The sequence below is a fragment of the Columba livia genome, chromosome 2, assembly GCF_036013475.1.
Source record: "Columba livia isolate bColLiv1 breed racing homer chromosome 2, bColLiv1.pat.W.v2, whole genome shotgun sequence".
NCBI lineage: Eukaryota > Metazoa > Chordata > Aves > Columbiformes > Columbidae > Columba > Columba livia.
Window position 1 is genome coordinate 25,083,318 of NC_088603.1, and position 13,158 is coordinate 25,096,475.

Consider the following 13,158-nt stretch of genomic DNA (forward strand, 5'->3'; position numbering starts at 1 on the left):
TTTTCAGGCACCCAAATAACGGCCTAGGTATCTTCAAGTGGGACTAATGCAGCAACTTGTCCTTCATACTTTTAGAAATCTATCCCTGAATAGCTTCACTGTATCCCCAAAGGTGATTAACAAGCCTAAAGGTGAACTATCACACAGGTTCAGCAGCATAGAATGTGATTAAATTTCCAACCCCGGGCTCATTCAATGTTTTCCTGCTAGAGTGCACGTTTTATACCACAAATCACTGTGCGAGTACATGCTAAGCCAAACCCTAATGTTCCCCACCGGGGCTGTGAGCTGAACCAGAGCTGTGGAAACATCTTCTTCCTTGAGAGGGAGATCTGACCCACTGTCACCCCACATTTGTCCCTCCTGTGTTTGTTCCAGCCGCCTCTTCTCTCTCCAAAGGCTTCTGCTGTCTTGTGTTTGCCACTTTATTTTATTAACCACTCTACCAAATGCATAAAATGCTCCAGCTTTACATGTCTATGTATATTGAGAAAAAATGCGATTTTTTTTCCCAGAAGTGATCTAAGCTAATTTCTGTGACTGCCTTAAAACAGATTAAGAGCACTGGGCCAAGCAACTCCTATCTTCTCCAGGGTCCTGATGGTGACATGGGCTGTCCTCTCCCACTCACGTGGCTGGGATGCAGGGTTGAGCCCAGGGTGAGCTCCAGCACCCACTGGTTGCCAAGTGTCTCTGTTGTGCTGGGAGCCAGCAGCTCTTTGGGTGCTCCTAGTGTTAAGGCTCAGTATGGCATGAAAACAACCTTGTCATCAAGAGAGAGAAGCGTTATTATTCAGATCAAAGTCAGGATTTGTTTCCTGTTCTGAGTCACAGCTAGAATTATTGCTCTATATCTTATCTGTCATATTAAAGTTTTGAGTGACTTTAGCTCAAAATAAAATACTTAAACCAGTGCAATCAATGCTTTTAACATATTTCAGCATTTAAAATTTTTATCCTTGACTATGGCATAAGAGTAAAAATAAAAAAAAAAAAAAAGAAAGACTGAGATTCTAACTTTACTCCAAGCATTAAACCATGTATAAATTATAAGGATTCTGGACAAGAGGATTATAATGTGAACTCAAATTATTAAAAGGCTTTAACACACTAAGAGAGTTTGCAGCCTTTGGCACTGCTAACGTAGAATGTTTCAGTAATGCTTAAGCAACTTTTCTGCAGATGCTTCCTTTTTATTTTCTTTGATCATATTTCTGTCTTCATAGCAGTAAATGGAAAAGTTACAAGTAGAGCATCAGAATGCCTAGGCTGGCCAGGCACTAAAACAAAGAACCCTGGCTTCAAATCATGTCATTTAATTGTCTCCCATTTGCCTCTCAGCTATCAAAACTCTCAGCTATTGAAAGCTAAGACATGTAGTCCTGCTGCTTAAGAAAATGGTTAAGTACTAGTATGGTTTTCTACAGAGTTTACCACTGGGAAAGGTCAAGAACCACCCCAGCTGAATAAACCAGAATAACCTCAAACCCTAAGTGGCCAAAGTAGATGACAATTAAGAAAAGTCATCATGCTAATACAGCATGGTATTGTCTGTGCAGACAGGCAAACGAGAGGAAGCAGAAATAAGGAGACTTTATCCTCTGAATTTCCCCTGGAAAAGGGGTTCTCTTCCCAGATACAGAGGACAAGTGAAGCTGGGATGTGCCAGGGATCAAAGCCACAGTCAGGATGAGAGTGGAGCATCTACCCTGGGAAGCCAAGATAGCTCTACTAACAGGATAACTTCTGCCACAGAAAAAGAAAAGGGTCCAAAAAAACCCAGGTGAGATCATCAGTAACTGGGCAGCCTGACCGAACTCAGGTATCTGAGAATAGGTCAAGCAAGTCAGATGGTACCTTCCACTCCGGGCAGTCCATGGAGAAACTAGGGCAAAAGGACTTCACAAGGCACACATGCAACCTCTGATTTTGTTCCGGTTATCAAAAGAGTGCAAGGCCAGATTCTGAAACACCAGGAAATTCACAGGCAAGGCAAAATGTAAGGACCAAACACTGATGTGGGGCCCCAGAAGACGTCTGCAACCAGGAAGCCCCAGTGAAGCTGCTGTGTTGTTCACTGCAGAAGAACCTCAGCACATGGAGTATGAGACTTTTTGGAAAACTGAGAGCTCTTTTAGACACCAAAATTGAAGATGTGGACGTATAGCCATCTTTGCCGTATATATTTCACCAAACATCTTGCCCAATGACCGTAACGAACATCTGTAGTAGTTTTCTATCTCTTTTCTGCAAGATGTTCAAGCGCAGGAGGATACCTGAAATAAATCCTCTTGCTTGTGTTCTTCATAAAAGAACTGCGGGGTCATCACAAAATAGTGTAGCTTATATACTGTGATTTTTCTATAGATATCATTCATTAATGTGGCACCTTGCCTTTCTCTGATTCATGGATATATCTTCCAAAATGAGGCCAATGACAGCATGGACAGTAACTGAACACACAGGTGTTTCATTGTATAATACCCTGAACAAGAAGCACCTTTGTGTCATACATCTTCTCTATGGTTCCAAAGCTTAAAGCAAATACGAATAAATTTAACTCTGCTTCACTTCCTAGGGAGGCAGATTTCTCTCTGTTTTGTAGAGAGGTAAAGCTAGGCACAAAGGGCAAGATTTTCAAAGATATTGAAGTGCCTGAAGATGGAGAAATGTCTTTTGGGATTTGCAAAAGTGCTTATGCAGAGTAGGTACCTGCCTCCCACTGAGATCAGTGTTTTGTATCTGTTCAACAGATGCAAATCTGACAGCTGGCTCTGTTAGAACAATATTTGCTGAGGGTAAACCAACTGCGTACAACAGAGAACGGATACAGGACCCACACTCCACTTTCCTCCTGAGATAGGACTGAAGTGACATTCAAGTGACGTAGAGATCTCATACTTCTGTCCACAAGAGGCTTCTATCTGCCATTGATCAGGCTGTGCCATGCTTGGCTGCTTTCTTGCCATAACCTTGTCCTTTCCAGGAGCTCCTACTAGCCCCTCAGGGGAACCTTCTGCTATTTTCCCTAAAGCAACTGCCCTTAGCAATCTTGTCTGCCTTTTCTTGCAGCAGTCATTTAGCATCCAGTCACGAATTAGCCTCTGTTTGAAACAGTTACTTCATCTTTCAATGTCTGAAGATTCAAATAATTTTGAATGCATCCATTTTAGGTATCCAAATGCTGGCACCTTCAGAAAATGGTATCCGGAGGTTCCTGGAGTCTCCTCTTAAGACTTGTGTTCAATCCCAACATCTGCTGATGATTTTCCATATGAATTTAGCAACTCACCCAGGAAGAATCAATTCAAAAAAAGACTGGGAAATCTAATGCAAAGGCTTACATACCAGCAAAATTCCAGTTTTTCAAGCTGTGTGTGGACATGCCATGAGCCACCTTCACTTGCTACCATGCAATTTGACACCTGTGTTACAGCTAAGTCTGCCTAAGGAATTAGGAGGCATGAAACCTGCAGGTGTGCTCAGGGCACAGGTAGTGTACATCTGCAGAATCAGAGTTTAGAGAGTATGGGGACAGTAGCCCTCACTTGAAACAGTGAGGAAAAAAAATAGGAAAACAAATAACAGTGCCCGAGCAACAGCTCCTGCCCACAGCTCTGCTGTCACCACCCCTCTCAGAGTTGGAGAAGACTCAGGTCCACTTTGCTCTTTCATCAGAAAGGATTCAGACCAGCCTTTCCCATCTCCAGTGAAAGGACAATCTAGTGGGCAGTCAGAGGATACAAGAGTGAACATTCACCTGGAGCCAGGCAGACAGTAAGGGTGACATCCAAATCCCTGACCCTGACATGCAGCCTGTCTATGTACTTTGACCAACAACTATTTAATGCAATGTTCTACTTTGTCATAGCAATTTGCATTTTATGGGTAATTTGAGGTAAAGTCTGCCTATAGTCCTGGCCAAATGAGGATTTTCTTAGGAAAACAGAGAAAGAGTCTAGACAGCTTCAGTGTGGTGCCTTTTTGTGTGTTTGTGACAGAGTTTGTTGGCTCAAGGGCTTATGTTACCGACACAGCTAAACCTGCTCCAACCCTCCCAGGCTGAAGCAGCAGTGCTGTAATCCTGAACAGGATTCTTGCTACTGAAAAGCAGTAAGCTCTGAGATTGAGGAGTGAAAAACAACAACTGAAAAACCGCCTACAGCAAAATTCATTACCTGTGGAATCAGTGCTAATGTTGCAGGGTTATACATGCTGTTCAGCATTTTATCTGCAGTCACACCAGATAAGTGAGCTCCCAGGACAGTGTCTCTCTTTGCCATGAAATGTCTGATACTTCTTATTTAGACAGAAGGAAAGGCAAATAAATTTAGAAAAACCCTCGATTCCTCACTTAGCCCTTTTGTGGTAACTAAAACAAAACCCCAAGTACATTGAGAAGGGATGCTTCACAGTGCATGCACATGGGCTGGCTCAGCGTCGGGTTCAAAGGCGAGCACATTGCTGGGGCACAGCATGGCGTGCATGGGAACGGGCCACTCGCTGGCAAGCCTTCCTCCTTTGTTTAGTCTCTAGCTCAAAGGAAATTTGGAGGACTGAGAATGCAATATTGAAAAATAAGCAAAGAAGTTTAATTGCATACTCATCACTGTCTTTTATAAATGTCAAAGAGACATTGTCAAATTCAAAACACATTTGAAAACACAATTTTGCTATTGATATTCTTTGTTTTAAAAGCCAGGAAAAAAAATAAGATGTATTTACTTTTCTCTGTCAATAGTGTTTATTCATTGTTAGAGGATTTATATACTTAATTCATTGAGAACAGCAAAACAAGTTGGTTCTCCATTCCTCCTCTCTTTCTACTGTTGTCTGTTTACTGGAAGTAAACAGCACAAAGTCTTTTAATTTGTAAATCCTTTATTATTATAATCTTTAAAATTTCTTTAAGGACAAACTTGTCTGTTTATTTTAAGCTCTCTGTCTATACCTCTATACACACAGAGACACAGAAATACAGAAAATGTATTTTGAACTTGCACAACCTCTTGGCCACACCATTTTCTATGTTCCAAAGGGCTCCAATCATCAGCTGATAGGAGATTCCACTGCAAAGCAAGAAGGAAAAACAAATCCCAGCATTAACTTTAGTATTTTACCTGGGCAAATGATAAGCAATTGAGGCAAAGTAGGTAGCAAAATCTTTCTACAGTTATTAAAGTCTTGACCCACAAAAGCCACTCAAAGAAAAACACTCTTCAAGTGCTAGCACTTGATCTTATCCACAATACAACATGTGCTGATTAAACATAAGAAAAGATTCCTCATTTGTGTTGCTTATGGATGATTACAGCAAAAAATCTGTTCCAAATCTAGTTCCAGTCAAAATAACAGAACGTTCTTTTGATTTCATGAGACATTAAGTGATATAAATCAGGCAATTTCATCTTCCAAAGACAGAACCATCACAAGTTTGGCAGTTTGATATAGGGACAGTTTAAAATGAGGCCCTGGATTAGTCACTCTTGGAAATTATTTTCTCCGAACCTCTCCCAGATCCCTCCCATCTGCCACCAACTCAGTGAAACCGTTTCTCAGCAGGGCAGACTGTTCCTGGCTCACCAGCTGTGAGGAACATATATATCAGGATATTTCTTAACTCTGTTTACTAGAGATTCCACAAGCTTGCCCCAGGCAGGAGATTGTATAATTTTGCTGACGAATGGTATATGCTGCTCATAAGGGCAGCACTCCCTACAATCCTCCGTTGTTGGCTGCAAATCTGTCCCAGCATCATCAGAGTCTTCAGGTGGACTTCATCAGCTGCAGTCATCTTATCAGCTAGGCACAGCCTCTCGTAATGGCTTGATAAATATTCTGGCATACCAGTATTGCTATCAAGAGATTCAAATCGTGCCCAGTACTTACTGCTGTTATTACTTCAGAGTTATTGCCAATGAGTCTTTCACTTATCTCTGCAGCCAGAGACATTGAATAGTTCTTTTTATGTCTCCAGTCCTGGTCACTGAATGCAGAACTCATACAGAACTGTCCTCCACCTGGATGGGAAAGCACATTGCCCATGCAAAATTTGAAGAACAGATTTAGTCTGTGTAAGAAATGCATTCCCACAATCCCATCCCTAGCTTGCTAATGTAAGTGTATACTGCACTTGATTTTTAAAATTCTGACATAGGAACAAGTCTCTCACATGGCCACTCTGTGCTTGGCATGGGCCTCAAAGCAGACATGGGTGAAATGATTTATTCTGTTGTTTTTACTCTCCCTGCATCCCAAGCTAACAAAATACATTTGATACCTATTTTGGCTTCAGTTAGAGGAATATGATGGTTGTCCTAGTGATTTTCAACCTTTCTCATGCTAAGCCTTCTTCTTTAATCCTCCTCCCATCCAGCTGGGCTGTGGCTAAGTAGTTCTTCCCCAAATAAAATGGTCATGATGCTTCTTTGAGACTCAGTGCTCTAATACCAAATCAGGGAGAAGAATGAGGTAACAAATAAAGTGGATTTTACTGCCTTTTGGAGATATTCAAGTGAAATGCTGTGAGATAAAATCTTGGTACCACTGGGAAAAGAGTAAAACTCACCAGTACAGGGAGAGTCAACAGAATGGCTCACATCCAGCATAGAAGGACTGAGAGGAGCAGTGTGTAGTAAAGGAGGCAAAGGCAAAATGGTCTCCGTGGCCTGCTCTGATGTGGAAACAATGAGGAGATGGGTTGGAGGGATGCGAAAAGGGTGGAGCAGAGCTGTGGTGTGTGAGAGAAAAAGAAGTGAGATGAACCAAGATAGCAAATCAAAGGAAAAACTGAGTCAGGTAAGAGGAAAAAAAAAAAAAAGTTGGGTAAGATGGGAAGGAGTTAAGAAAAGAAGGAAAATGTAAGATTGAAGCAAAAGAAAAATATTAATACAAAATGTGGATGAAGAAATAAGGATTAAATTAGAGCCTTTTTCAATTTTATGTTAGACTAGCACAATAAACCACGTACCTCAGTACATGACATCATGTGGCCACATGCCATGCAAAGATAACTGACAGGTTAATCAACTGACATCAGGAAAAACAGACACATAGAAGAAAGTCATATTTGAGCTGACAGGATAATTACTTTCACCATCCCTCATGCAGGCCCCCTCAGGCAGGAACACGACTCCCAGACCAAAAGATAGGGAGAACTATCGCAATGTACAGAAGTATCTTTTTCCCTTGTTACATTCTGAGGCATTTCTTCCATTCTTTGAGTCAGAAAACCATGAGAACAGAATGTATTCTATGATAAACATGTAGCCACGATGAGCATTTCCAGCACCAGAGAATCATTTAATAACATCTGCAATCAAGATGTCTCGGGAGGAGTGTCTTTTTTTTTTATCTGCACCCTCTGCAATTCTTGTGGTTGATATAGAAAGCTGTTTATATTATACAGGAGTTTCACTTGAAGAATGGGAACGGGCTCTGGTATAACCAACCCTTCCCTTCCTTGCAAGGCTTCCTCTTGTGAGAGATGAGAAAAATTGCATCATTTGATGATATGAGGTGATAACAACTGATGTGCCAAGTTCAATTTGAGTTCCAGTAGCATCTTTCATTTTCACCAGAGTTTAAGACCTGACTGTGATTATAACTACATTAGCTAGCAAGGGAAGTGATGTATTATTATTATAAATCTCATAAAAGGAAAAAATACTATGGATTCTGTGCACAAATAAGCTATCTGCATTTTTTTCCAATTTCAATTTATGATGCAGAGTATCTGTTTCCCTTCAGGACAGTGAAGTTACAGAAACGCCAGCTTAAATCAGCTTGTATTCAAGCATCTACCTTACTGATGATTTTGCTTTGTATGCTAAGAAAAGTGACATCTTCCAAATGTAGAATGTCACACATGTATTTGGCATTTTTGCTTTCTTGAAGGCTTAAATCAAAGTGACTGTGACTGCCAGAGCATTTCTACCACAACAGTCTCATGCACAGCCTCCTGTGCTTGCATGGCGTAGGTACTAGGTATGGAAATACGTGCATTTTTTCACTGTTTTCTATAACAAAGTACTGGCCTCAACTTGGTTCCTCTCTCCCATCAACTGGTTCCTGTGCAGATGAGGATACCTACCTCATTCCCTCACACTCTGCCAACTCCTCCCACATGCCCCAGCCCTCCCAGCTCTGCCGGCACTGCTCAAAGAGATCGTCATCAGCAGATTCTCCCTGTCCTGGACTGGTGCCACAGTGGCTTGACTTGAAATGCAGACAGACAAGGAAGTTGTGTCTAGGAGAGAACACCAACACCACCACCACAGCAAGTCAGTCAGGCTCTGGGATAAACAAAATTTGTTTGCTTTTCCTCACACTCCAGCTCTCTCCAGAAATACCTTCAGAATAATGTAATAGAGAAAAACACCCTTGAATCTAGACTCCATGTCCTATCAGATGCTCACAGAACTGCAGAATAGTAGGCTCTACTTTGATGCCCCCTCCCACCACCTGCATCTAAGTTTAGCCTTTATAATCGCACAGATCAGCCTTTCAGAACTGGGGGAGAGGAGCTTGGAGGCAAATTACATACCACAGCAGGATATTTTCTCCACATAAATGTTCTCAGCCTCAGAGCGATCAGCCAAGCCTTCAGAGAGACGCATCACCAGTCAACATGTCATGGCAAAATCTGACAGTACAGAGTGTTTGGCTGTTTATTCAGAGAATATATTTGAATAATGAGTACATTCAAGAAACCATGCTGCTACTGCACTTATGGAAGAAAGAGCAAAAGGCTAACTTCGCCAAATAAATTACGTGTTGCAAATTAGTCTGTTTCCTCAGAGCTGTGCGGGTCTCAGGAGTAAAGAGCTAGCAAAGAAACTCTTTACCCGGGCAAGTGGTAACATTGTAAACAGGATTTCCAGCTTAGAATCCAAATGGGAGGACAAGCAGAAGTATCTTGTTTCCAAAGTGCACAAATGCAGGCAACAGAAACCCCTCCAGAAGAAAAAAAATAAAAGAGGACATACAGGACGCTCAACACAGAACCTTCCTTTCATCAGAGAAGCTATTTTCAAAAATTATGAACTCTAAGTTAGGATTGTACATTGCACATTTACTGGGATAGACAGCACTTTCTGCGCTTCTGTTGGCTTCAGCTTATGTGTCCCTCCAGGATCCAGGTGTAACATTGCTGAAATTCCATGGTCTTTGCTTGAAGGCCTGAAAGTTGCACTCTCTTTCCTTCTCCTCAGAAACATCCACAATGAGCTTTTTGTGGGGACTTGTACTCTTTCCCTGTTCAAAACCTGGCTGCTATGTGAATTTCTTGTTTTTGACACCTCAGATTTCCTACATGGCCAGTAAGTGGAATTTATCTTTTTGTGTTCCAGGAGGCTGTAGCTATGAGAGCTCCTAGAGATAGCGAAAGTCTTCTGAATGCAGCAATTAACTGTTTTCCAAGGGAACTGCTTCTTAAAGGGTTTTTCACTAAACATCTATCATATTGTCTCTGGACTTTTAATCTTTTTCCTTACATTTTCTTTATGAGTAAATACCCCTCTTTCACACCATTTCTAGATGATTGTCTTCCTTCTAGTTTCTACATAGGCAAAGTCAAGAGTATGTGTATTCTCAGTGTCCTTCCCAATTACTTTTCTTTGCTTTCCCCATTTCCCCTTTTCTTTCCTACTGTTTCTTACCCAAACCAAATGGAGAGGGAGAAAGTCACTGGGAAAAATTACCATTTTGTTCCTTGTCTTGCACAGCTCTTTGTAGCCTGGGGCCATGCCTGGAGCTGCTAGCAGACACCACACAGCAGAGCATGCGTGAGTAGCCCTGGTAGTTCCCACAGTTGTTGTGATGCCTCCAGCTCCAGTTTGACAGGATGGTTATTGGTCTAGGTCACTCCCAAAGTCCTGGCAAATGCAGCTTCCAGTGCCTCTTCAGAGACAGATTATCACACTCAGCTTGTTTCCCTTCTGGCCTGTGGAGACACCCTTCACAATTTGAATGACCCTGACCAAATCTGTAAGCTCAAACACTGTGTACAACACCCTACTGTTCACCTTCCCTTCCTACTTCTACAGCTAAATGTGACAAAATAAGGTGCTTACGGTCTGGCTCCAGTGGGAGCTGTCAGTCACTGCACTTTCAAAGGTGACCTTTGTTTCCTAAGTGTCTCTGCTTGTAGTCTATATACGCTGATGTCAAGGCATTTTTCCTGAATAACGGCTTACAGATATTAGATTGTTTCCTTATGCTGAAGGACAGCCAGTATCCTCTAGTCCATTTCATTGTGTTTTGCTATTCATCTACAACTGTGGTTCTCATTTATATAGTCTTCCTGTGTGGCCTCTCCTGTGCTTCCTTACATGGCTGTTATCACACGCCTGCCAAGTTGGGTTCTGGTGGACAGCTGATGCTAATGGAGTTGAGCACTTTCTCTCTCTGTCATCCAGTGGTACATTGGCTCTGAAAAAGAGAATATGGATTGCTTAGGAAAAAAATATTCTGATTGATTATTTTTAGTTTACTTTTCTGCTGCATTGAGTGAAGCAGCTTGCAAAAGCCACGATCACTGCTGAGCAAGAACAATGAGGAAGTATTATTTGTGTGCGGACTTCCCCAGAGACTCTATCTTCGACGCCAGCTTAAAATGTTCCCAGTCACTAATGCATGGAAAATGTTCAGGATGCAGTAGACAGTTCTAAAAACACCAGAACCAATCACCTGGGAAACAAGAAAAACAGAAAGTCAAGTCAAAATGTATTCCAGCTATTAAACAAACACCACCCACCTGTAGGTGAGTGGCTAGCAGCCTGAAGCAATATGTGTAAATCCTTTTTAGGAGTTCCAATATTTTATTTCCATGTAGAAGAGAGGATTGGTTCCTCTCATACTCTCTGTGTGATACTTAAAATCTGCTGTGCAATGGTAAAACTACAGACACCGCCACAGGTTATTCAGTATAATTTTTAAATTGATGTTGAAATTACTATATGTTTGTGAAACATGTTGGGTAGAAACAAGAATTAATCTAACTTGATAGAAAAACTCAAACCTTAGACTCAAAACTGGGGACAAAAGAGAGGTATGCTTCTCATACTTCACCCTCAGTCCCAGGGGATCTAGAGAACTGTTAAAATAATCAGTAACAGGTATTGTAGTTGTGGAAATCCAAACCTAAATCTGAGGATAACACAGGAGGGCTACATCTGAGCTTTTATTATACAAATGGTACCTGCACAGTCAGTTACCTCTCCATTGAGTTTGCTATTTTCTTAAGTTAGTTCAGGAAATAGTTTCCCTTCAAGTAATATTATTAATTTGCATTCTTTTTTCAAATAAAACTTCTAATTCCATACAGAACAGGTCCAAAGAGAGGGGTCCCCATTGTGAACACCTCAGTCTGCCTGATATGAAGCTTTCATGCAGCATTAAACTATGTGGGTGCCATTCTATGCAAGTAATCAGCTAAAAAGAAGAGGTGAAACTGGCTGTCAAGGCTTCTTCTTAGGCAGTGTAAAAAATGGGTATCACTGCACCACACTTACCTTCAGACTTGATACTGGCTGGATAAAAGTGCTTGGGTTCCTTATAGCATGTTTCCTTACGGGAAAGATGAGGAGGCTCTCACTGCTGGCAGTGGGAAGAAAAAGGATTGAAATGTAGTGTGCCTTGGTCCTGAGGGAGGAAAGCATGTTTGGGGTGACTTTATGTTTTTCTGTTATCACAGACAGAAAAGAACATGGTCTCACAGAGTGATTTGTGTGCATCCACATGGCCATGTATGGCCAAAGATTTAAATCATTAGTTCCACTCTCGAGTGCCTCTGATTCTGGTATTTTGGGGGCAGTGGAGAGGTTATAAGTGCTCAGCCCATCTGATAATTAGGCCCCTGAGAAAGACATTCATTGCACATTACCCAGAATGGAGGTACCTAGAAATCAAGGCACTTATGGAAAATGTGATTTTAAATGTATAACAATTGTGTTTTGGTTTATTGCAAAATGTGTGTACAAACCACAATAGAGAATTACCCCTTCATTAACACCAGTAAAAGTGATGATGATAATAATAACCCTTCAGTGCTGTTTCTGAAAGGGAACTGCTCAAGGTTAAGAGAGGTAACCTTTGAACTGGTGTATGTTTTCAAACCAGAAAGATTAAAGGTCAAAGTTGAAAAGTATATATTTTAAATAGCACCAGATGGCTGTGGTGCAAACACAAGGCTGAATTCAAACTGCTGTGCAGCTAAAGCACATGCGCTCGCCAGGACCCCATGGGTGAATTACAGCCTATGTGTTCGCTGGGACTGTCCATTATCTGACATATACCTACACCTGCTCAGTATTCAGCCAGAGATGACTTTCCTTTCTTAATGATTCTTGGATGAATAGGGCCAGTTCTTCAGCCACGAGAGCCCTTCCCAGGGCCTGTGATGAGAATTGGGTGCATATCCAAAGACAGAGGTTAACCCACAGCCCAGTGGTTTTCAACTTTTTTGATTTGTGGACCCCTTACTAATTCACTCGCAGAAGTGGAAACCCCAGTGAAAATGGGAAATCTTGTGAAAACATGTGGATTTCTAAAGAATATTTATGAGCTTGGTTTTCACAGTCACTTTCTGCAAACAATTTCAGAGTTCTCTGCAGACCTCAGACCAAGACCATAGCTGAAAAAAGCCTCTTTTGCACTCCATCTAGTCTTCCCTTTGCAAAATCTAGTAGTTTACCTTAAAAACATCCTCTACCAGTTTCACTGCTTACAAAAATGAATACAGCTGCACAGATTTTATTTTACCTTGCAGTCATTTGAAGGTTAACCTAATTTCTTTTGCTCTTTAGTTCTCACATTTATATGTCAGCAGATATTTGGTTTGCTTCCTCCTCCTCTCTGCAGTCATTTTTGTCTCAGAGAGCTGTGCAAAACTAGCTGTAAATTATTTGGTAATCACTCAGGATATTTTTTTTGGGCTTATGGTGTGGCATGATCCTATCAGCTTGTTGTCTAATCTGAAAAAGTCTTTTTCCACGTGGGAAGCATTCCATGTGTTGATCAACGAGATTTATTGCCTATTAAATTGACCATTAACTTGGAATAATAATCACAAAGAGGAATCCAGATTATGTGCTATGGAGTTTCGACTCCTTCCAGATCAGTCTCAATTCTCTAGTCTCTTATAGTCTTACCCTTACT

At 41.3% G+C, this 13,158-nt stretch overlaps 1 long non-coding RNA gene across 1 annotated transcript; it reads right to left on the minus strand.

Annotated features, from left to right (window-relative positions):
• Positions 1-4,330: 4,330 nt before the first annotated feature.
• On the minus strand, positions 4,331-10,816 carry LOC110360497 (uncharacterized). The gene is made up of 5 exons (XR_010470008.1): positions 8,546-10,816; positions 8,093-8,248; positions 6,569-6,730; positions 5,890-6,020; positions 4,331-5,069 (listed from the first exon to the last, which is right to left on the minus strand). It is a non-coding gene; the product is annotated as an uncharacterized LOC110360497 (long non-coding RNA).
• Positions 10,817-13,158: the final 2,342 nt, after the last annotated feature.